This window comes from Schistocerca americana, chromosome 7 (genome assembly GCF_021461395.2).
Source record: "Schistocerca americana isolate TAMUIC-IGC-003095 chromosome 7, iqSchAmer2.1, whole genome shotgun sequence".
NCBI classification, from domain to species: Eukaryota; Metazoa; Arthropoda; class Insecta; order Orthoptera; family Acrididae; genus Schistocerca; species Schistocerca americana.
In genome coordinates, this window is record NC_060125.1 from 190023304 (window position 1) to 190050172 (window position 26869).

General features: G+C 42.2%; 1 protein-coding gene across 1 annotated transcript in view; it reads right to left on the reverse strand.

The window, feature by feature from the left end:
- Positions 1–25203, reverse strand: part of LOC124621815 (ankyrin repeat and death domain-containing protein 1A-like) — a 434679-nt gene extending 409476 nt beyond the window's left edge. The window contains exon 1 of the mRNA XM_047147254.1: positions 24999–25203. The gene's annotated coding sequence lies outside the window, so the exon portion shown is untranslated. The remainder of the gene's footprint in view (positions 1–24998) is intronic.
- Between the last annotated feature and the right edge of the window lie 1666 nt (positions 25204–26869).

A 26869-nucleotide genomic window follows, 5' to 3' on the forward strand; every position in this document is an offset into this window, starting at 1 on the left:
TAGGTTGGAACCTTCATTTTGGCAAGGTATAGGTAAAATAGGTTATGGGTTGAAAGATGCATACTTTTAATTGTGAGTTCATGTTGTCATTACACATGGAACAGGTGAAATAAATGCGCAATATTTTTTACGATCACTTCCAATACTTTTCAAAGAGAATTTTACTGGCAGGTTGTAGCTTATAAAGTATTTGTGTTAGAAATAATCATACCACAGCTGAAGTGTGTTTTTTTGTATTTGTTTATCTCTTGCTCCATTGCGACTAGTTTTGGCTTTGCATCCTAACTCCCAGGTGTTTCAGCCCAGTCTCCTAGTGGGTCTTTGCAAGTAGCCAAGTTATACGAAGGTGAGCTGCAGTCACAATTATACAGCTGGATGCTGTAATAATGCTGCAACAAGCGCTTGTGAGGCTGACAGGAAACCAGCAATAAAGCACACACCCATTGGTGGTGTACTGTACTGCTACATTATGTAGAACAACTGGCGTGTTTCCACAGCTGGGTACATGACAGGAGACTGTCTCCTTTGATAACACACCCAGTGATAGCGAGTATTAATACTCCATGTATCAGCCTATAACCTATAGAATATACGCAATTACAAAATTTTTTAAGGAAATTAACAAAACTGTATATCATAAAATATCGATATTGCCATGATGGAAAATGTTACTGTATTTGAAACTACAAAACTGAGAGTTAATTAATATGTGTCGAATAGTAATTGGAATATGGTTAAAATAATGTTTATAAAAATATGAATGACAGTAACTGCTGTATCGCCACGCGGAGTGACCGTGCGGTTAGAGGCGGCACGTCACGAATCGCACAGCCCTTCTCGACGGAGGTTCGAGGCCTCCCTCGAGCATGAGTGTGTGTTTTGTTCTTAGCTGAAGTTAGTTTAAGTAGAGTGTAAATCTAGAGATCTATGACCTCAGCAGTTTGGTCCCATAGGAATTCACACACGTTTCAACATTTGTATCGGGGGCCTTCTCCTACATTGCCAGCAACCCACTTAACAGAGGAGATATGCAGGCAGCCAGAGACACGAAGACTACCACGTTTTGTCGGCCACCAAACGGCCGTCAGAGGTCGCTGGCCCCATGGACCTTTTCCTTACACGGTCCAAATGACTCGAAACAAGACCAGCTGTATCCTGACTTTGGGGCTGTATGTAGGACTGCAAACGGTCCGTGAGCGATGGTCCACTCTGAGTGGACTTTCTGGGCAGGCACCCGAATGCAGTCACATTCCATCAATCAGAGTATCACTTTGTAGCTGCGAAAACAATGACGCCGAGTTTCAGGCTAGTGCTTCTGTGATTGGACTTGTGTGAAATTTGTTTTCATTAGCGATACATAGGACTTTAATATTTCTTCGTACTAAAACTTCAGTACTGGGTTGTCCTTCAGGGACTTTAACTTCAATTGTGTCTAGATAAACTTGAGGTTCTTTACATAGCTGGGCCTTCTTTCCTTGATTACCTGCAATGAATATTTTAGTAGCACTTTCAAACATTCATCCATGCAAGCCAGGGAAATAAATTCTGTTTCCCTTCGGCGCCCTTCTAACGATCTTGACGTATCTAGTGGCGTGTGCGGTACGCTTTAGGCAGGGAGACCGGAGAGAGTGTGGAAGTGTTGTCGATGTCTGGATATTTGAATTTAAAAATGTGCTTAGTAGTTGGTCGAAACGTTTATAAAATGGTGTGCTGTAACTTTCATATTTATACGGCATCTCTGAAATTCATTTGACGCGGATGCAATAATTTCCAGACAAACAAAGAACCAAAGTAGTTGGGCCACTGCTCCATTTGGAACGATGGCTCTGGAAGACATCGTGGGGAGACATATTAATTAACAATGTCAGACACTTGGAGCAGCTGTGCGGGATTGGTTGCCACCACAAATTACGACAGAACATCAACAACAAAGCAAGAAGTTTATTGTATGTTGTAATTAGCCATGCACACAGAATTACAGCCACCTCAGTGGATGTGTTTCACACTGCTTTCTCTGAACAATACAATTTTTTATATTCTCAGTAGTATTAAATTTAATTTCTGCCGAAATATATTTAATAATCCTATTTCCTTTGTCAGATTTTAGATAACGATTTTTGTTAAGACTACGATTTAATAAAGTGCACTTATATAATACGATGTCTCACAATCGTACAAATGACAGTGCTCACAGGTTATACCAGCCAAAATTGAATGTTAACTAGTATTAGTGACGCTTTTGCCCAGTGTAATAACAGTCCGTATGTTTAAATGATTGCTCGAATTCCGTTGCAACTAACAGGTTTGTTACGAGGGCAGAAGCTTACGACACGTTTCGCATTTAACGTCACGTGACGAGTTCAGACTTCCCAGACGCACAAAGACATGTTTTCGAGAGTAAGAGTTTAACAGACTAAACAAAATGTAGACAAGTTCACACTTGTCATAGCATAGCAATATTACGTTATGGTTACAACAGGTTCGGGTACTCGTGATTTGTTGTTAGAGTAAATGACAGATTAATCGTTACATGTAGTAGAGAGTTCAGTTATAAGTTGACAAAATTTTTCGGCATCCTTCTGTTCACCGGCATTGTCTTCTGGTCAGTCACCAGTCGAATCCACGGCTAGTCCGCATCAGCCCTCAACAACCAGTGGTCTTTACAATGACAGCCAGTGCTCATTGTTCCAGATTTTGAACAGGCTCTGCCAAGGCCACTCAATACTAAACACTCGGTGACCACCATCGCCTGACACCCCTGTAGCGCTCCGAGCATCCTGAATTTAATTTACAGAGCCCGAGCGCGTTCACTCAGCCGTCACTATATCGATGTATGCAGTCATCAGTCAATAAATTGAATACAAAGTGCTCCTACATTCCTAACACAGCGTTTGCTGCGGTACTGGAGGATCCAATTAACACAGCAGTGAAGTCTGAGGTGACCACGACTAGAGTCCTTGTCAGTCATGGTCACAACCAGTCTAAAAATGATTCGGACTTCATGTCGTTTTAGGATTTGGTGAGAGTGATAAAAATTGGGAGGAGCATAATTTCACGCAAATTGGGCATGTGTAAGGATGATATAGATAAGGTTGTATATATATATATATATATATATATATATATATATATATATGTGTGTGTGTGTGTGTGTGTGTGTGTGTGTGTGTGAATGGCGATTAGGGGATTTAATCCTCATGTTTGACCAGTTAAATATGTTTGACCAGTTAAATGATCTGGACTGTTGTGGGATTTATTTCGGAAGGTAGCCTGTAACAGTTTCAGGTTAATTTTGTTCCAAAGATAATCCAATTTATTTTAGCGTTTTAGCTATGCGTTTGGAACAGTCGCGGATTTTGGGGAAAGTTCTGGGATGGAATACTTGGATGGTTTTTACTGTAATTATTGCCTGGGTTTTGGCAGGATCGATGAGAAGTTATCACTTGTTGAATCAGTGATTGCAGCTAGACAGGTAACTGAGATAAATAGAAGGTAGTTGGGCTGCAAGGAAGGCAAAGTCGTCAGAGTATTGCTTTAGCTACCCAGGCGGGACTGGTTGGCATATCGGCTGTGTATTTATCAGATGTATCCTTATGCTACGCTAACAGTTGGCTGGAAAATACGGGATTAACAGTTGTTGATTGTTATATAAGATGGGTGGTTAATGAGAAATGGTGCATTTGGGTGAATTTAATGTTTCAGAAAAGCGTACCAGGCGAATTTCGTGAATGAAATATACTATGCATGTTTTATATCCCTGCCAGCTACGGATATCGATAACAATAACCTAAGTCTCACAACGCCGCCACGGGTAGCAATATGTTTGCATCGTTCCCGCCAGCCACACCAACCGCCTATGGAGCAAACCACGGGACGACGCGTTACGTGGCCACAGAAGGAAGTTGAGGCACACTTCGTCATCTTTCGGATAGCCTAAGATCGGTAGCGGCAGTAGCTACACATCACATGTACAGAAACTCGCAGTATTCAGTCTGTACAACCATCAACAAATACACTTAGGCGCACTCTAGGCTTTCATAAATATTTGTCCAAGAATTAAATTAAAAATGGATTCAAAATCATCCCAAACAGGTCTCTCACTTTCCCACTGCCAGCTCGCTTGGTATTTGAATGAACAGACTTCAGTCGGTCGGTACTTGAACATCCCGCTCCGCCTACAAATGAATATAAAAGGAAAGAAAACGAAAGAAAAAGAAACTCAAGCAGCTTACAGTGGCCAGACTTTCATGAATAAGGACCGTCATATACACTCCTGGAAATGGAAAAAAGAACACATTGACACCGGTGTGTCAGACCCACCATACTTGCTCCGGACACTGCGAGAGGGCTGTACAAGCAATGATCACACGCACGGCACAGCGGACACACCAGGAACCGCGGTGTTGGCCGTCGAATGGCGCTAGCTGCGCAGCATTTGTGCACCGCCGCCGTCAGTGTCAGCCAGTTTGCCGTGGCATACGGAGCTCCATCGCAGTCTTTAACACTGGTAGCATGCCGCGACAGCGTGGACGTGAACCGTATGTGCAGTTGACGGACTTTGAGCGAGGGCGTATTGTGGGCATGTGGGAGGCCGGGTGGACGTACCGCCGAATTGCTCAACACGTGGGGCGTGAGGTCTCCACAGTACATCGATGTTGTCGCCAGTGGTCGGCGGAAGGTGCACGTGCCCGTCGACCTGGGACCGGACCGCAGCGACGCACGGATGCACGCCAAGACCGTAGGATCCTACGCAGTGCCGTAGGGGACCGCACCGCCACTTCCCAGCAAATTAGGGACACTGTTGCTCCTGGGGTATCGACGAGGACCATTCGCAACCGTCTCCATGAAGCTGGGCTACGGTCCCGCACACCGTTAGGCCGTCTTCTGCTCACGCCCCAACATCGTGCAGCCCGCCTCAAGTGGTGTCGCGACAGGCGTGAATGGAGGGACGAATGGAGACGTGTCGTCTTCAGCGATGAGAGTCGCTTCTGCCTTGGTGCCAATGATGGTCGTATGCGTGTTTGGCGCCGTGCAGGTGAGCGCCACTATCAGGACTGCATACGACCGAGGCACACAGGGCCAACACCCGGCATCATGGTGTGGGGAGCGATCTCCTACACTGGCCGTACACCACTGGTGATCGTCGAGGGGACACTGAATAGTGCACGGTACATCCAAACCGTCATCGAAACCATCGTTCTACCATTCCTAGACCGGCAAGGGAACTTGCTGTTCCAACAGGACAATGCACGTCCGCATGTATCCCGTGCCACCCAACGTGCTCTAGAAGGTGTAAGTCAACTACCCTGGCCAGCAAGATCTCCGGATCTGTCCCCCATTGAGCATGTTTGGGACTGGATGAAGCGTCGTCTCACGCGGTCTGCACGTCCAGCACGAACGCTGGTCCAACTGAGGCGCCAGGTGGAAATGGCATGGCAAGCCGTTCCACAGGACTACATCCAGCATCTCTACGATCGTCTCCATGGGAGAATAGCAGCCTGCATTGCTGCGAAAGGTGGATATACACTGTACTAGTGCCGACATTGTGCATGCTCTGTTGCCTGTGTCTATGTGCCTGTGGTTCTGTCAGTGTGATCATGTGATGTATCTGACCCCAGGAATGTGTCAATAAAGTTTCCCCTTCCTGGGACAATGAATTCACGGTGTTCTTATTTCAATTTCCAGGAGTATATATCCGAGCCGTGCGTGGCTCTTATTTCCGCCATCATGTATTTTACACCCGTTTTTATCGTACATCCACCTCACTACGTTAATTTAAATTACTACTGACACTGAGTTGCTGTTTTGCCTGACCGTGAGCGGCGTTAGCTGCGCGTATCGATATATCCCCTCTCGCAGTATCTTTGCTCGACTGCTATTACTTCCCGGTCGTTGTCTGTTGTAAGGCAGTTCGGCAAGGGAGTTCGGCTCGCGAGTTCGGGCTGCCAGTCAGTTGGAACGTGTCTGGAGCGCAGTCCTTACCTGGCAGCCGGGAGTTGCAATGCAGCACTAGTGCAGTCGGGTAGGAGCAGCAGTGAAGCCTGCGTTGCATTGGCTCGCCCGATCATTGCCGTCACGCATCACTTGAGCCGGGCCACGGTCTTGGTGGATCGTCTGACGGTCGTCCTACTCGACGACACGTTTTGGCTCGCCGATCGTTCATGAGTTGGCTGTGTGGTGTGCATCGACTACCGATTTGTCTTCGTGCCTGTTTAGTTACTGTTGGGTATCGTTCAGGTCTTCATGCAGTGTTTGTCAGGTTGTGGGTGTAGTTGCCGTTATTTCCACTGACGACTTATTTAGATGATGTCGGCATTCTGAGAGGAGTCGGTCGGTTGTTGCGGACGACGGAAATTATCTCCGCGCGGTGCAGTCGGCTGGGTCCGCTGGCGGTCCCTGCATAGCGTCGGAGCGTGTGTGGAGCTGTCCGATAGCTACAAGCTTCGTGCTTCACCGACCCAGGACGTCAAAGTTGAGTAGTGGTTTCAACTACCCAAACCACGTCCATTCATGTTATGGTGGTTCGTTTCGGTGGTTCGCTGTTGGGGAGATTTTCCTTTGAGCAACACCGAGAGTTTCTATTGCTGAAATTTAGCCGCCATGCGGTGCAATTAACTATATTGGTTGACTACAATTCGAGTGCACCAGCCGAATGTTCTGCCTTGTGGCCGTTAGGTTTCCGGTTACCTGGCCTGGACACTAACGTAATTTCAGGCAGCGTCCTTTCCTCAGTTGTTGTCGCTGTCCAACATGGTATGTAATTTTGACAGCTAATACATACTTCATTGTGGATTATCATGTTCATAAGCTTTTATTTTTGATTTCTCATGTACTGATTGATGGCAAGCTGTTGTGTCAGTCTGTCCGTAGCTGTCCCCTGGTTGGGCTCACCACCTCTCTCACCTAAGTGAACGAGGGCAGATCGGCCTCCCTGGAGGCTTCTGAGTGCCGTTGTCTTTAATGTCTTTCCTACCAGTGTTTCATTATCTGTTTTCAGCTACTTAAAATTTAAGGCTTATGGTTATTTTTTCTTAAAAATTTTGCAAAATTAATGTGCGCTTTCAGTCTTGTAACCTTATTCTTAAAATTATCTTTCAAACTTAAACATTGCTGCTTTCTGCCTTTAAATGATTACGGTAATATATTTTAAAATTTTGATACTTTATTGTGGCCTTCAGGCATTGGTATTGGACCTTGCATATGTTTGTTCTATCTGCTTTGCCTTGAGGCTTTCCCCTTAGCCGTAATATATTTTTTAAATTTATTTATTTTTCTTTTTTATTGCATTTTTATGTTGTTGATTTTTAAGATTTCTTGTTTTTAAACATTGTGCCTTCTGCCTTTACACGTCGATGGTAATATATTCTAAAATTTTGAAACTTAATTGAGGCCTTCAGCCATTTGTATTGCACCTTGCATGTGTTTGTTCTCTCTACTTTGCTTTGAAGCTTTCCACTTAGCTGTGATAGATTTTTTTAAGTATTTTATTGCTATTTTAGTTGGATTTTTGTCTTGCTGATTTCTTAAGATTTCTTGTTTGGAGCCGTGAAAGAGTTGCATTTGGTAAAGGTTCGGCTATGTGCCGCTTTGGTTGTAAATGTGTTATTAAATTACAATTAGAAGGTGAAACTGACCCCAATCTTGTTTGGCCCTTTCCACAATCCTAATTACCTTTTCTGCCTAGCGGGTTTAGCGGGCGTTTGATTATCGTACCTGTAACTAATTTCATCAAGCAAAATGAACGACCAGTTTACTGTACGTCTTCGGCCAAACTAGGCCGTTCTCAGAGGCATCCTCGTTCTTCAGTTATTTTTACAAATCCGATTTCAATATCTAAGGAGTCTTTCACAGTGGAGATATATACCGACATTCCCATGAGTTCCAATTTTAGGCTGCGAATTTGATTATCAACTAGCGGGGAGTTAACCAGGTATTTACTTACAGTTGTGCCGGTGCCACGCAGAGTCTGACCTTGCGCTTAATATTCATGACGTCATATCTCCTGAACTATCTGTCGTACAATGACATAATTTTGTATGTACAGTCAGTGGTGTACCTGCATACAATCTGTAGAATGTGTTGCGAATATATTTAGTAGCAAATAAATAGTAGATGGTAACGTCATGCCTCTTGCGGTACCTTTGCTACAAGAACAGCGGAAAAGCAGTGAGCGATAAATATTTTTCCTTTCATTAGTCTGTAGGGGTTGTCAGCGAGAAAAATTTCGTCAAAGCTTGAAATTATATGTAAAGTATGTTGCATGTCGCTAAGAACTCTCACTCTCAAATATTGGGAAAGTCTGGGAATACAGGCCTCACAGATTACGCTTCGTTTTTATCCCCACCCCCACCCCCTTTAATGAGTAGGTGGCTCTGACCCGCACAGTGATTGTTGCCTGACAGTAAAATATATCTACACCAATTTGGTTGAAATCGGTCCAGTGATTTAGGAGGAGATGTGGAACACACACACATTCAGATACTTACATACGAGTAAATACATACATTTTTATAACATGGATGGATAAAAGTGGTCTTCGCAGCGAATTAGAAATACCTCTCGCCGCTTTCTGGGCGGACAAACTTTTACACGAGATCCCAACTTCTCCACTTCTTGACTCAAACGACGTATCATGTAGGGTGGACAGCGACTTACACTATTTTTTGCTGATGTGGTTGTTTACGGGAAAGTGTCCTCGTTGAGTGACTGTATAGGAATTCAGGATGAGCAGAACAGAATTTATTTGCGGTACTACGAATGGCAGCCTGGTTTAAAAAGCTCTTTCCTTTGACCTGAAACAGAAATCTGAACAAATGTTTGTACTTTCACGGCTGGTCCCGGCGGAGGTACGAGTCCTCCCTCGGGCATGGGTGTGTGTGTTTGTCCTTAAGATAATTCACGTTAAGTAGTGTGTAAGCTTAGGGACTGATGACCTTAGCAGTTAAGTCCCATAAGATTTCCCACACATTTCAATTTGTACTTTCAATTGTTGAGTACAGTGGTGTTTTTCTGCAAGTTCTTTCTCATAAATACTCCTGGCGTTTAGAGCTAGTGATGAACATCTGCGTAGGTCGCATCTGAGACGATCGCCTTTTTGGTCAGATTCTACCACTGCACCAGGTGCAGCTATCTTGGCTACGTGGAGACAACCGCAGAGATTTCCGCACACTCTACCCCTCTACCGTTTTGTCAACAAACAGAATCCCTCATGTCTCCCCTCTATCTTATCAATATTGTGCGAATAACGCTCATCCCACCGGAGAACAGTTCTTTGTGTCCTAAGCAAAATCCTTTCCGTCCCATTTCATTGCTCAGTCGTCTTCTCTGAATCCTTTCCAGTAGGAAGGGCGTGACGCAGGAACAACCACAATCACTGTAACTTAAAACAATAGCAAATTACATGTTTATTAGAACAGCAATAATGTCTGTATTTGTCCTGTACGCACCAGTTATCCCGTTACAAATAAATATCCTTCTCTTCCAAGAGCTGTTCCTCATTTCCCAAAGCCCTTAGCTGAAACATTCTGTTTAAAGAGCTCTTCCTCAGAATTCCCTGTCAGAAAATACACTCCTGGAAACTGAAATAAGAACACCGTGAATTCATTGTCCCAGGAAGGGGAAACTTTATTGACACATTCCTGGGGTCAGATACATCACATGATCACACTGACAGAACCACAGGCACATAGACACAGGCAACAGAGCATGCACAATGTCGGCACTAGTACAGTGTATATCCACCTTTCGCAGCAATGCAGGCTGCTATTCTCCCATGGAGACGATCGTAGAGATGCTGAATGTAGTCCTGTGGAACGGCTTGCCATGCCATTTCCACCTGGCGCCTCAGTTGGACCAGCGTTCGTGCTGGACGTGCAGACCGCGCGAGACGACGCTTCATCCAGTCCCAAACATGCTCAATGGGGGACAGATCCGGAGATCTTGCTGGCCAGGGTAGTTGACTTACACCTCCTAGAGCACGTTGGGTGGCACGGGATACACGCGGACGTGCATTGTCCTGTTGGAACAGCAAGTTCCCTTGCCGGTCTAGGAATGGTAGAACGATGGGTTCGATGACGGTTTGGATGTACCGTGCACTATTCAGTGTCCCCTCGACGATCACCAGTGGTGTACGGCCAGTGTAGGAGATCGCTCCCCACACCATGATGCCGGTTGTTGGCCCTGTGTGCCTCGGTCGTATGCAGTCCTGATTGTGGCGCTCACCTGCACGGCGCCAAACACGCATACGACCATCATTGGCACCAAGGCAGAAGCGACTCTCATCGCTGAAGACGACACGTCTCCATTCGTCCCTCCATTCACGCCTGTCGCGACACCACTGGAGGCGGGGTGCACGATGTTGGGGCGTGAGCGGAAGACGGCCTAACGGTGTGCGGGACCGTAGCCCAGCTTCATGGAGACGGTTGCGAATGGCCCTCCCCGATACCCCAGGAGCAACAGTGTCCCTAATTTGCTGGGAAGTGGCGGTGCGGTCCCCTACGGCACTGCGTAGGATCCTACGGTCTTGGCGGGCATCCGTGCGTCGCTGCGGTCCGGTCCCAGGTCGACGGGCACGTGCACCTTCCGCCGACCACTGGCGACAACATCGATGTACTGTGGAGACCTCACGCCCCACGTGTTGAGCAATTCGGCGGTACGTCCACCCGGCCTCCCACATGCCCACAATACGCCCTCTCTCAAAGTCCGTCAACTGCACATACGGTTCACGTCCACGCTGTCGCGGCATGCTACCAGTGTTAAAGACTGCGATGGAGCTCCGTATGCCACGGCAAACTGGCTGACACTGACGGCGGCGGTGCACAAATGCTGCGCAGCTAGCGCCATTCGACGGCCAACACCGCGGTTCCTGGTGTGTCCGCTGTGCCGTGCGTGTGATCATTGCTTGTACAGCCCTCTCGCAGTGTCCGGAGCAAGTATGGTGGGTCTGACACACCGGTGTCAATGTGTTCTTTTTTCCATTTCCAGGAGTGTATAACTTATGTACAACCATAAATACATTTTGTGTCTGCCACTAGCATTATTATTATCATTATTAGCAACAGCATACTTATTGTTGTACAAGTAGTAATAACACTAGTCGTGTTAGTAGTAATTATACTGTCAGCATTGTTATTAACAGTCGCATTATGTGCACTCAAATAATTTTTAATTCGTTCACTACCGTTTTATTACTGTTTGTCATACTAAAATTACTTGTCCGCCCCCGGTAGCTGAATGGTCTGGGCCTGGGTTTGATAACCGGCTGGGTCGGGGAAATTTCTACGCCCAGGGACTAGGTATTGTGTTGTCCTTATCATCCTCCTATCATTCTCATCGACTGCAGGTCGCCGAAGTGGCGTCAAATTGAAAGACCAGCACCCGGCGAACGGTCTGCCCGGCGGGGGGCCCTAGCCATACGATTAAATGAAAATTAATATTACTATACTACTTTTATGTAAAGCCATGTGGGAGAGGTTAAATAATGAAACAGTGTCTCTGTTGTGGACCATGATACTACCAGTTTCGCAAACGGGATCTATCACAATTCAGAAAGCTTCAGTAGCGTGCAGTAGGGCATCGCTTTAAGAGCACATATGAAAGACACTTTTTGTTATCCAGAGCAGTTTGGGTGCTGTATAATAAGAATTGTACAGCTCTCGCATAACGCCCCCAAGGAGGACGCTATGCTTTCGCCTATTAAAATCAGCTGAGCGCAGTCTACAAAGGAGTCTGCTTACAAGTCAGTTGTGCGATCGATCTTAAAAATATACCCATACCAAACAGAACTAACAGGGGATCTTGAACCAACATAAAGAAGAGCGGCACGAACTTGTTAGATTCAAAGGAAAGCATAACGGAAATGCTGAATCGCACAAGGCCTGAAACGTATCGCCTAATATACAACTAGGGTGGTTGCATGCATCTCTACAGTGTAAATGAAGTTTATCGATATAGAGGAAGGGCTGGCATAATGGAACGTGCGGGTTTACCGGCCATTCGAATTTGTGAGCCTGTACAGTGCTGCAGTCGTACGAGAAAATGCATAAAGGTGTCACTCAAAAACCCTTCAGAATCGTCTGTTGGAGGAGTCGGGACATTGCGCCGCCTCCCAGTTAGATTTAGTAGGATCTTGATACCCCCAGATGTAAGGAAAGTTCCCATCACATGCACTTATTACCAATGTTTATATTAAGCTAAGTTTTTCTAGCTTAATTGTTTAATTATTACTAATGTTTATATTAAGCTAAGTTTTTCTAGCTTAATTGTGTTGAAAGAGTTGTTAGTATGCGACAGATTCCCACGTCGGTGAAAGCTTCATCGGGGGCCGTCGCTAACTATCATCAACTTTTGTGGAATGGCATCTGAGCGAGCACAACGGCTTTTCAGTGGCCAACATACCCGCCTAGCGAAATGCCCACAGGTTTAAAGAAAAATATAATAATCGCAATTCTAAAGGAATCAGGCGTTTAAAAGTGTGAATTTTACGGAAATATCTGTCTAATAGGTCATAGATGGAAAATATTATCACGATTCTTTAAAGAAGAAATGAAAAACGTAGAAGACGACCTCGGGGAAGATCGATTTGGATTCTGGAGAAAGGTAGGAACTCGCGAAGCAATACTGACCCTATGACGTCCCATAGCAGATAGGTTAATTAAAGGCAGGCATACGTTTATACCATTTGCAGAGTTAGAGAAAGCCTTTGACAATATTAACTGGAGTACTCTCTTTGAAATTGTGAATATAACAGGGGTGAAATAAGGGAACGAAAGGCTATTTACAACTTTCACACTTTATTAATGACTATCTCCTGTTGTTGGAGACATCAGAGTTAAAAGATTTGCGTTGTGCAACCTTTGAACTGGCCGAGAGGAACTAATCATCACAATAATTTTAATAAGGAAACGAGAACGGCCGTACAGGTGTGAATTACTGGTTTCAAGAAAAGATTTCCAACCTTAAGGTTGTGTTCAAGAGCCCAATATGACCCTTTTGGGCCGACAAACACAGGGCGGTTTTTGGTTAGGACAAAAGTGACAGTTTGTGCCAAACTGTGCCTAAAATTTTTAATTTACTTTACCTTATTTTTTCTCAGTATTAAAAGTGATTTTGTCTTGATTTCATTTAAATAATTTTTTGCTCTCAACATGCAATTTCCACTGTAAATCCATAATACAGCATAAATACAAGTTGTAGATTAACATAGTTACCAAAAATCTTGGAAAGTTCTTCAGATTTTTAAATGATGCTTTAATAAACGTTCGAAGGGACACAGGCATTACATTTTATAAAATCTCGGGAAGTTCTTGACGATATTATTCAAATTTTTATATGATATTCTAATGAATGTTCGGACAGACATATTTTGGACTCCATATTTGTTTTAATATTTACGGCATAAATTTAATGTTGGCACCAAAAGTCTCGAAAAAGCTAGTGACCGATTTACTTCAAATTTTTACACAATGCTATAAGCACTGCGACGGACGTAGCCTACATATATAAAGAGGAAACGTCGGTTATCAAAAATGTCGAAAATTTCGCGACCGACCTACTGCAGATTTTTATACGCTACTCTAATAAACTTTCGGACAGACATCGGCTGTATATTGGAATGTTAGAGTATCGTGAAAAGATTTGAAGTAAAATTTCAAATTGTTTCACAATACTCTACTGACATTCAGACGAATAAAAGCTATATATTTTTTAAAAATTATATCGCACAGATTTTCTGTTAAAACCGATTGCGAGAAGTAAATACTGTGATGTGAAAATGTGCTGCTCCATTGTCTTTCTCGCAATTAGTTTAAACTTAGATATCAGGGCAATTAAACCATTACACAAATTGTGTTTTCCACATATATTCTTTCTCCTTGTATATAATTTTAAACAAAAATTACTTACAGCGTAGAGGTTACGCTTACTTAATACGTATGTACGTCGAAGAAATACTTCTTCGTCACGTTATGACTTTTAGGATTTCGACCGTGGTGTGAAACCTTATTTTTATACTTGATATCCTGATGTTTTGTCTGCAACTACGGGAGGCTTTACGGTGCCTGTGTAGCAAGGTGATTAAATTCTTCGACGATATTTATGTCTTTCAATGTTGGAAGAACTTTGTGAGAACAATTTTTGTTCAAGTCCTGTTGAAAGATTACACTGCTGTCACAAACACATAATCAAAAGCCTTCACCAAAGCTTACCAATATACTGGAATACAAATCAGGATATTTATAGAATCACCCGTGATAATTTAAAATCCTGCTGAATTTTGTTTTATATTTTGTTCTCCATCGTGCATATTATTTAAAGAAATTTCCTTCATTTGTGTGTATGGTGTAAAAAACGCTGCTTTTAGCATTTATTTACAGATGGTCATTATTGAATGATTTTTTATCACAATAATGAGTTACTTATTGTTTTCAGTTATCAAAATATATCTAGGTGAAATGGTAAACTAGAAAACAAACAAAAAAGATGGTAAGTGTAAAGTAACTATTTAAAATAGAAAACAAATATAAGTCGAATAAATAATTAGAATAGTAATGAATACTTAATATTTTAATTAGGTATGTTGAAATATTGCAACATCACAATGCATACAGCTTATTTTCCACAAAATAGTACTTCAAAAACCAGCTTCATTACACAGGGATGTATATAGCTTGAAGGCTTCTTTAATTTATGTTGTAACAAATGTTTTAATTTTTCAGAATAAATCAGTAGTGGAGGGGTATTTTTCAAAATTTCAGATTATTACAAAAGCTGATTATACAGTTGTCATGAACATTAATGACATATATTTACCTTTTGGGTTGTGTTTTATCCCTTGAAAGTGAAATCAAGCACTAACAAAAAAAAGTAAATAAATATCACTTTATTTTCCCCTCTCTAAACCTTCTAAGTTTCATCAAGGTCATTTATTCACTATTGAGAATGTTCCCTTGTGAGCTGCAGGCTAGTTGCACGGGGCGTCGTCGGGTTGTGCACTCGGTGCAACCACGCTCAAATAAACTACTTTAACTTCTATTTTCTCCATACTGTGGTGAGGTGTGGCTTTACTTCCAACTTTAAAAACATTCTAGATTTGTTAGCTACAATCAGAACATAGCAATGTATCACCTATAATGAACCAGACCTAAAGCGACCAGCGACAACATTTTCTACTAAAAATCTTTCCAGTTTTCTGCTGCATAGTACTTGGAAATTAAATATCATAGAAACAAAGACCAATATAGAAAAAATAAAAACACACACTTCATCATCAACCTGCGACATGAAACTATAAGATATGAAAGAAATCAGTTTTCTGTACCGATTACTTCCCCAAGAATCGAATGAGAGGTATTATTCTCGCATACAGCAATGAATAATACGCACAAATTCTAAACAAGTGGTTTTTAATTTTTTTTATGGAAAAGGAAAACCTCTACCATAAAACTAACTAAAAGAGTTAATGTAGCTTTACTTCACTGATATACAGTATTTTTTACAGTTAAGCCCAGCGGCTGAAGTGCACAATTAATAACATAAACGAAACGTATCCATTCACCTTCAGCTTCAACCACAGATGTTTACTTGGTTTCAATATGACAGACTTTGCTCATGTGCTCTAAATTATGGCTCATGGACTGCAGCCAACTTTCCATTCTGTATACTCTCTATTTTGTCGCGTGGAGGAAGTAGCGTTAAAGTAAAAAGTCATGTTGGGTTGAATAAACAACCTGTTGTACAGAATTTGGATTAGGAATATAAAATCTAAAAAAAAAAAAAATGAAGGAGAGTATGAGGTGGTTAGCGACTAACTTAAATTAAATCCATGGAAATATAAGATCGGAAAAGTAAAAGATTTCTGATCAGAGATGGAATTATACAAGAGGACCAAAGAATGCCGGGTTTCTTTAAAAAGGGCTCGGACGATTCCTCGCCATATCTTATGCAGCACTGGCTGGTCGTTCGTAGACGAAACCTAAATTTCCAATCGTCCGTCTTCCAGGAACGCAATAATTCAGGCAAATGCAGACCTTGTGTACTCGCCTTATTGGTGACAGTCGGTCCACGTACAACTGTGGAACTCATTACAGTAGGTGCCGCGCGGGTGATTATACCGCGGACCGAGGTAGCTCATTACAGGAGCGTGTACCAGCACGGGCGCATAATCCTGCAATCAGCATCACACGCTCCGCTAACGAATGATAATCGCGCTGTGGTATGATCAATAATGCAGGAGTCGCATACGAACATCCAAGTGAACTGCACCTCTGCTCATTAAGCAGTATGGTTCACGTTACTACGATTTTCGAAATTGTTTCCCAGTCAGTGTAATATGTTGATTGTGTCCATACAACAGTGGGCTTTATTAGGGAACGGAACACAGCTAAAGCTTTACTTCGAATTGCACCAGCCGTATTGGTAAGTAATTCATATTCTGAGCTGAATACCACGTCGCTTTTCAGTAGACATTTGCGAATTCAATAACACCCTTGTACAGTTGCTATAAATCATTCGCAATTAATTCACTGTAATATCTAGGAAAATAATAAAATAATGACAGTACACTACTAGCGAACGTAACTGCAAACATCCTGGCAAACTATACTAAGAACACTTGGCATAAAAATCACCTTATAGCATTGTTACGAGTGCATAATAAACGTAAAGAACGCAAAATGAGAAACTGTATATTAAGTTTGATTTCAAGTAACAGGATTCGCATATGAAACGCACAGGAAAGATGCAGAACATCAGTGTGTTACTGCTCATTGTGAGCGCCTGCAAATAATTACTTAACGATCTGAACAATCAAAGTTCCTTTTATTATTGTGCAAAGAATCATTTTATGTAGACAGGAACTGTATGAGGGTGTTTTTAATGTCTATCTTTAGTGGTTATTTATGGGCCATCCTGGAGTAGTAATTATGTTTTTCTTCATAATATTACTTTCTGCGCATTCTTGTAACACATTTGCATGGTAAACCGTCAAATATTCATTACGAAATGTTCACCTGTCCCACACGAAATCGAAATACGTCCTTTACAGTTTGAAACCTTTTGGGCTTGCTACGTCACAAATATCTTTCAAAGATATAGTATATATATATATATATATATATATATATATATATATATATATATATATATATATATATATATATATATAGCTCTAAAATATGTAACGTGTTACATTGCTATGAATATTACTTTTAATTTAACTACAGGCCTATTTTAGCTACACAGTCATCATCAGTTTATCTCTAATAGAACGTCTCATAAATTTATTGTATTACATATAAGTTACTTATGAACAATAATATATCCTTTAGAATCACAAACACTTTCATTAATGAAATAATATATTACGACAGATATGTCGACAACACAATAATGCTTATAGATGGAAACAGTGAGGACATCGAACATATACAAAAGAAATTCTACATCTGGACTTGATCTTAGGTGATATTAGCAGTACTCATAAATTCGAAATATACCGAAAGCCAGCAAGAACTGATAACACTATCGATGAGAACTCCTGCCAACCAAAATCACACAAATATGCATACTTTCACACCATGACCGATAGAACCTGCCTCTAGAACACGACGCTGCACAAAAAGAAATTAGAATCCAGCAATACAAGGCATAAGAGAATGAATACAATCCACAAATAACTACAGAGTTGCATAACAAATACACAAAACCCTCACGACTTACTACACCGAACAGAATAACATTTATAAGAATAAACACGGACAAAACAGAACATTACATATGTAACCGTCGCCTACCTGGGAACATATCAAACAAAATTAACGCACTACTGAAAAATACCAACACAAGTTTTGCCTACAAATCAGGACATAACATAAAAATAAAAATACAGTCATGGAGGTGGAAACCGCCAATACACTCAAAACCGGGTATATATAAAATTCACTGCAAAGACTGTGAAAAATTCTACAAAGAACAGAGAAGCAGAAACTTCGCCACTAGATATCGAGAACATGTTGCATTAAGTGACAACAACCTATCCATCTTTTTCTATCACATTAAAAATTTAAGCCCCCCAATATACCCACTGAAAAATGCTATCGATATTTTCACACAGACTAACATCAAAAAGATCAGTAATTAGTGTGTTGGAGGAAACAGGGACATATTTACGCACAAGAAATTATCGACATTTAATCCTCAACGAGCAAATTGACCTAAAATACTAATACTTCATCGGAAACTATATTGACATTATCCATCAAGATCCCAGATGAAACATAATACAACCAGAGGCATAATTTGGCTTGAATAAAACAACACCACAGATATCCATTTAGTATAAACCAACAACATCGCTGGTTGAATTGTCAACAAGCAGATGTAACTATACTATATTGCTGATCGTCTGACATAGCTGACGTCATGAATTTCATCTGGAAATTAAGTTTATTTCAGACCATACCTAATGAAGTGTCCGAAAGTAACACACAATTGATAACTATTACAATACCAGCGATAGAATATGGTAAGTAAACAAATAAACAGCAACAGAAACTAACAAAATCGCTTATCATCTGTCACAACTGCTGTCACTAAATGTCAATTACAGACTAAGATTTATTTCTGACCACTAATAAAAGGAAATACTACAGAACTGATTATTATTGCTACATTAATGTAAAATATAATCAGAATCAAACAAAGAGCAACGGAAACAATGATGTTACATGGAAGTATGTAAAACCATACTATTCCTAAGTTACGCACATATAGTACAACAATTGTATGAAAATGTATGATATTCGGTTACTGATAAACTGATAATGGCTATATTGCTAAAATAAACCTATAGTTAAAATAAAAATAATATTCACAGCAGCGTAACTGGTTATATTAATATATTACGTCCTTGAAAGACATCCTTTATAGATAGCCTGAAGCTCCCATCTTGTTTTCAGTCTCTGTGTTCGAGGTTGTTAACGCCTACTTATACGGGAGTACTGAGATATAACGTGACTGGTCAGAATATTTGTCGCTGTTTTGCCGTCTGGTAGAAACCTGGTCGGCTAAAGATTTTTATCGCCAGCCTCTGTCTCAAAGTTCGAGAAATATTCCAAACCTCTTCATAGAGTTCATGGAGTAAGAGCATTTGAAGTGCAAAGCGTTCTGCGTGAGGAATCCCACATTTGTCAGAAGAATAAAAAAATGCATCTCTATTGGTACAAAACTTGTTTATATCCAAAAAAATCAAGAAGGCATTCTGATACCACAGAATTTTGCAGCTCACTTCATCATTACGAAAGTAAATAATTTATTAAGGAACGTTCTAAGTGTTACACAGGAAAGTGACTCGTTATGGGTGCCAATTAGAAAGTTTTAGTTCCTAGTGTCATTAAAACAGAGGAATCCGTTCTGTTTGTGATAATACAAGTATCGAAACAGAGCACTAGTGTTGTAACTAGTAGAACTCTACTCAACAGAAGCCATGTGTCATTTTTCTTACATAACAAAATTCAACTCATGAAAAAAATATTCTTCAGTATTGATTTTACTTTCGTACACAACTTCATTACTGATATCACATTTTGCGAAGTTTATTGTAAAACTCCCTGTGCTGTTGAGGAATAAGTGGTAACATCATCAACAGGTATTTGTTTTGCATCCTATAAACATGCTCACTTTAAGACGAAGTGTAGCAAGGGTTACAACTGCCCTGTATTTCCTCTTTTGAATACATTGACATGTTTCCATTTTTCTGTTTCAGAGTAATAACGTTTAAAAGCTGTTTGAGATGAGTATGAGACACTTTCATCATACTGAATTTGAAGATTAACAAGCCTACAATGACAACGATATTTCATACGCGTCTCTAAAATCTATGAAATCAGTTGTATGCACTGGAGCTACATGGAACGGGTTGATAGCTTTAAGTGAGTGTTACCCATAGTGGATGCTGTTGAACTCCGTGACTGCTCCTTTAAAGGATGTAGAAAAATTTCCGCCAACAATCACAATAAAAGATTATTTATTCTTCACACGGCCAGTTTCGGGCTTGTGCCCATACTCAGATGTTTATATATTGATGTACATGTTTACATTGCTGGAGATCAACTTTATTGATCTCCAGCAATATAAACATGTACATGAATGTATAAGTACCTGAGGATGGCCACAAGCCCGAAACGGGTCGTGTAAGGAATAAATAATCTTTTATTGTGACTAATAGCGGAAATTTTTCTACACCCTTCGTACACTATGTGATCAAAAGTATCCGGACACCTGTCTCAAAATGACATACAAGTTTGTGGCGCCCTCCATCGGTAATGCTGGACTTCAACATGATGTTGGCCCATCCTTAGCCTTGATGACAGCTTCCACTCTCGCAAGCATACGTTCAGTCAGGTGCTGGAAGGATTCTTGGGAAATGGCAGCCCATTCTTCACGGAGTGCTGCACTTAGGAGAGGTATCGATGTCGGTCGGTGAGGCCTGGCACGAAGTCAGCAATCCAAAACATCCCAAAGGTGTTCTGTGGGATTCAGGTAAGGACTCTGTGCAGGTCAGTCCATTATAGGGATGCCATCGAACCGCCACATTGTGTAACGTGATTCGTCACTCCGCACAGCGTTCTTCCACTGTTCAATCGTCCAATGTTTACGCTGCTTACACCAAGCGAGGCGTCGTTTGGCATTTACCGGCGAGATGTGTGGCTTATGAGCAGCAGCTCGACCACGCAATCCAAGTTACCTCACCTCCTGCCTAACTGTTATAGTACTTGCAGTGGATCCTGATGCAGTTTGGAATCCCTGTGTGATGGTTTGGATACATGTCTGCCTATTACACATTACCACCCTCAACTGTCGACGGTCTGTGTCAGTCAGTAGGCGAGGTCGTCCTGTCGCTTTTGTGCTGTACGTGTCCCTTCACGTTTCCACTTTACTATCACATCGCGAACAGTGGACCTAGGGATGTTTAGGAGAGTGGAAATCTCGCGTACACAAGTATGACATAAGTGACACCCTATCACCTGACCACGTTCGTGAGTTCCGCGGAGCGCCCCATTTTGCTCTCTCACGATGTTTAATGACGACTGATGTCGCTGACATGGAGTACCTGGCAGTAGGTGGCAGCACAATGCCCCTAATAAGAAAAAGGTATGTTTTTGGGGGTGTCCAGATACTTTTGATCACTTAGTGTAGCCTTAGCTGACTCAGCAATAGTGTGTAAATCTTGCGAAACAAAGACTCTGTCAGGTGGCACTTGGGTCTCATGAGGGAAGCAACACTTCGCACAGATAACATGGACCTTCTGGTAATAGGTATTTCAAATATTATCTCGATCATTTGACGATAGGCGCATGCAATAAAGTAGCGAGAACACAAAAGAACTGAAAACGCGTTTATGGAAAAAATGACCCGAAGAATATTTTCCATATCCACTCTTCATTTGACACTACTGAAAGCGATTCTGCCATAGGATAGGTACGATAAGTTCTGTGATCACCTGGAAACTGTGGAGTGTATGCCAGCGCGAGGTCTCACCCTGGGCCTTGCGTCTCATCGTCATCATCTTCACCATCATTGTCATCAAGAAAGTCAGCGTCAACATTCAAACGACATAACAAGAACACATGACAGTCACAATCACTACACGGTCACGCTGAAATGGCGTCTATTACAGAAGCTTCCATGAGACTACGACTCAGATAAACAAATAAGAAATGGTGCGTATGTGCTCCACAAGGCACGAAAAGCGTTACAGAAGTTGACACAGGGTCGGAAATAATTTACTCAACATTTACAATATAATTTTTAGCGAAATTTTTAAATTCCAAGAAACCTAACTTCTTATGAAGTAATCCAACAGTCAATGGGGACTGACTCCTATTTACACGAATAATTTGTTACAAAATTAACGAGAAAAAATTTTTCACAACAGCTTACTTATCTGGTGGGTTTTAATGTCTGAAAAGAATTAGCTAGTACAAATTTCGATGCACAGAGCGATTACAGCATACATTTGGAATATTCTGCAGCTGCCGTGGATATCTGGGTTAATTTTCGTCGTATGAAAACTCCTTCCCTGAAGTTGTCTGGGGTTAATAAAAATTCGTGAACGAACTAACGGCCAACGATAGTAACCGAATTCTAGCCGTAGTAATTGAAGTGTCTGAGAAGAATCAAGACCTGTAGCAGATTGTATCACATTCGGAATGAAGACATCAGAAGAGAATTGAAGATGTTCTTACTATTAGAAAAAGTCAAAAAATATAGGCGAAAATACAACAAACACATCCTTTGAAAGGGAAGCGAGGGAATACCAAAAGAAGGTACTGAATACCTACCAATAGGAAAAGATGTTTGGGAAGACCAAGAAAAAGGTGAACTGAAGGGTTTGAACAGACCCTCCAAGACTGACCTATGATGACGATTATAGTAATTCTAAGGTACACGGAACGACATTTCACGGGCTTTGCTTGGGCGCTGCAGGTAAAGCTGTCATCAACTTGAAAGTTGATTTGAATGCCATGGTGCTCTGCTAGGGATAATCCCATTCCAGCTGAAATCCTTTGCCTTTCTCTGACCTTTAAACTGACTTATCCAGCCAATTATAGGGGACCTACAGTTTAACATCGATAACGAACCATTGTACAATTTGGCATCTTCCACATTTACAAACATTGTCAGAAGCGAAAGAACTGAAAAGGGACAGATAAAATTCCTACAACAGACCAGAGATCGAAACCTGCATATTTCGGTCCATAGTATAGCATTTAATCACTGTACCAGCGTGAATCATTATTAAGGATTGTTGAGTGCCGTTCTCTGCGATGTCAGGAACATTCGAAAGAACTCACACGAAATTCACGAAATTTTCAACAGTACTAAAATCGAAAATATTAAACGGACTAGTGAGTATCCTGTGTTACATAAGTGGGTATTTATTCTAATCTTCAATTAGTCCATCTCCTCCTTCCACTCTCTCTCTGTCCCTCTCGTCCTCCCACTGTCTCTGTCCATCTCCTCCTTCGCCTCTTTCCTGTCCATTTACTCCTCCCCTTCTCCCTGTTCATCTCCACCGCCTTCATTTCCGTGCCCGCCTCTTCCTCTCCCCTCCCTTTGTCCATCTCCTCCTCTTTCCTTATTTGTTCATTTCCTCCTCCCCTTTGACTTCTCATTTCCACCTCACCTTCTTTCCACCCCTCTCTTTCTGCTGCTGCTTCTGTCCGTCTCTTCTTTCCCTGACCGTTTCCTCCTCTCCCCCCTCTCTGTCCATTCTCCCCCCTCTATCAGTCGATTTCCCCCTTCCCTATCTCTATTCATCTCCTCCTTCTCCTCCTCTTCCTATCTTTTCCTGTCTCTTCCTTCCCTCTCCCTGACTGTCCATCTCCTCGTCCTTCCTTCTCTCTCGAAGTCATCACCCTCACCTCTGTCAGAGACTGGTGGTCTTTACCCCTACAGTATTTTTTTCCATACTCTCAAGTCTACCAAATTTGATTGAAATCGTTCCAGGGGCTTAAGATGAATTTTTACCTGAGGCTTTGCCTATATACATACATGATGTACTTCACAAATATTTCACATATTTCACGCCAATTTATACATATACTGGCGAACCCAGCAATGCTTCACGACTGCTAAACATGTATAGAAATTGGATATAAGTTCTGATCTCCTTCCCCCCCGCCTCCCTCTCAGTCCATCTTCTCATATCCCCTCTGTCTGTTTATATCCTTTGTCCTCCTCTTTCTCCATCACCTCCTCCCCCTTTCTTTGTCCGTTTCGCACTACATTCTATTTCTCTGCACATCTTTATTCCTCCTCGCCATGTAGATTTCCCCCTCTCTCTATATATACCGATTTCCTCTCCCCCCGCCCCCTCTTGCTGACTTTGAGTCTTGTTTTCGTTATTGCTAACGAATTCTTGATTGGGAATTGAAGCCGTTTAAAATTGGTAACCAGGTACTGCCCGCCATCCAAGTGGAGCACGTATTGGTCTCACCACGGACTTCTAGTACTCAGCCACACACAACTGATATCATCAAAGTGTACGGGCCTGAAGATGGCGTTGACGCAACGTCCAAACTAGTAGCCAAATAAATGTGAAATCTTAAGTACAGGTGGAGGCGTTTCATTTTTAATAAAAATTGTACCAGCTGACGTCCTACCATCATCCAATTTAAATATGGATGTACGAAGATTAAAATGAGTAAATCTGTTGGGATCGTTGGTATATAGTGTCAGAGACTGCCTTCCTGCTGCTTGATCTGTCAGGTTATTAGCTTCAAAAACAGTTTCCACATAGTTTCAATCCGTGAACGGTAGGATTACAAAGTTTTGGACGATTCAGATTGCGTAGTACTACTCCAGTCATAGGTCCATAAGCCACGAATACAGCTTTCCTGATTTCTATTAAAACTGAGTGGGAGATAGAAAATAAAACGGCAGATAGTTGTGTGTACAATTTCTGTTTAAAATTATCTATAAGGAGAAACAATTTGTCTAACAGTATAACTGCCTTGCTTTCGTAGTTAAAACTGTCTACGAGAAAGAAAACGAAACGGCACATTTTCACATAGCACAACATATTCTTTCTCGCAGTTGGTTTTAGGTGAAAAATTTTACACTGTTCTATCAAGAAATGGCATATAAGATGCCAGTCTGAAAGTTTATTAGAATACTGTATACAAATCAGAAGTAAATCGGTTGAAAACTTTACGAGGTTTTTGGTAACAACAATTCCGTATTATATAACGGTCAATAGCTTTTAGAGGTTACTGAGAACAAATATCGACTTGGTTTTACATATCATTATAGATTTTAAATATGTGTTTCTATGCCATATACATTAAAAATATGTAACCTACGTCTATTTCAAAGTGTATTAGTTACATGTAAAAATCGGAAGTAAAACGGTCAGGAACTTTTCAAGATTGTTGGTACCAACGTTAAACAGCTACTTGTCTTTATATAGTAACATAGATAACAAAAAATTTAGCACTAACCCTATGAAGAGACTGTCCGCTTAGGCGTCCAGTGGGTAACAACATGTTCAGCGAGCCACTAGCGTGAAAGCATTTCACGCCCTGCTGCCGAAGAGCGCTACGGGTCGTCGCCAGAACACTGTAGCCCTGCGGGGCTATCAACGCGCGAACGGGCCCGCCAGTTAACGAGACAATGATGGCGGCGCAGCCGTGTCGCGACACGACCGCCACGACCGCCGCTGTGTGACTGGTGTGCGTGCGTGGGTGCTGTGGTGGGGGGCGGTTGGGGGGGGGGGGGGGAGGGCTGGGGTGGGATCTAGGGGCTGAGGCTGGAGGCTGGAGGCGGCTGATAGCCCGCTAATCGCGCTGCCTGCGACAGCGCAGTCCGTCCGCTGCCCTAAAATTAGACGTCGGCCAGGCGACGTCGCAGCGGCCTGGCCAGCCTTCTAAGTGGCTGCTGACGGTGCAAAGCCACGCCGTCTCCTGTGTCCTCGCGTGTCCGAACACCTACAAACGACGTCCTCTCTCTCTGTTCTATCGTGGAAGAAGAAAACGTACAAGCACGAGCAGAGCTCGCGCTCTGAAGGTTCCGCAAAACTTCATTATGAGGATAACAAATAGTAATTTCGTGTGGCTCAAACGGTCTGGTGCAAGTCTCTTTACCGGCAGCCCGTTCGGCGACATATTTGTCCCTAACCAACCACAGTTATCGAGCCGGAAACAGGAATCAACAATTCGACGTGAAATCCAAACGACGCGTTGCTTCTGGAGACTCCTCATATCGTCGGCATTTGAAGGCTAGCTTAATACGAGGACTGAAAACGGCTCACCACGAAGGAATTAGTCGAATAAACGATTAAAATTTCAGGGAAATTAAATAATTTATTAAGAGAAAGAGTTTGACAAATTGAGCAATTCAGTATCGAGAAAGTCAACTTATGGCCCTTATGCAAGCAGATAACGGCTTGGTGTTGACTGATGGGGCTCTTAAGGTCCTCCTGCGGGATATCTTGCGAAATGGTGTCCAGTTGGCTTGTTGGATCGTCAAAATCCAGATCTCGTCGCACTTCTCTGTAATAAATGCAGCAAACTTTCTCAAATGGGGAGAGATCCGTCGGCCTTGCTAGCTAAGGCAGTGGTCATCACTTGCTCAGAAGTAAGACCAGTATGACTTGCCACGGAAGACAACAAAACGGGGAGTAGAATATTGTCGACTATCGCTGGGCTGTGAGGTTGACGCGGATCCAGATGCTATGAAAAGAAATGGCACCCCTAGACAATCACTCCTGGTTGCTGAGCCGTATGGCGGGCGACGGCCACGTTGGTATCCCATTGCTGTCCAGGACGACTCCGTACACGTCTTTGGTGGTCAGCAGGTCTCAATTCGAAGTGGCACTCGTCACGGAAGACAATTCTCCTCCTGTCAATCAGATTCCAGGCCGAAGAAATGTAGGGAGAGTGTCGCCCGCCATATGGCCCGATAGCCAGGAGTGATTGTCTAGGGGACCCATTTTTTTTCTTCATAGCTCGATCCCTTTGGTTGTCATCTGTGGCGCCCTTACAGCTTAGAGGCACGTCGACGTTATTCTACGCCCTGTTTTGTTGTCCTTAATGACAATCCATCCTTAGGTTACATTTCAGCAATGTAATGCTCACTTTCGTTAAGGTTTGAAATTTTGTGTTCAATCACTGAGCGCTCTCATTCCCAAATACTGGGTGACTAAAGTGTGGGCATTCGAGTGCCGTGGTCTCCACTGGTTTTACATCCCATCCCCTTTGATAGTAAGGTGGTTCTTACCCTCTTAGCGATTCTTTCCAGACAGTAAGTGATACGTGCACCAAATATCGTCGAAATCGGTCCAGTGGTTTAGGAAGATATGTGGAACACACAT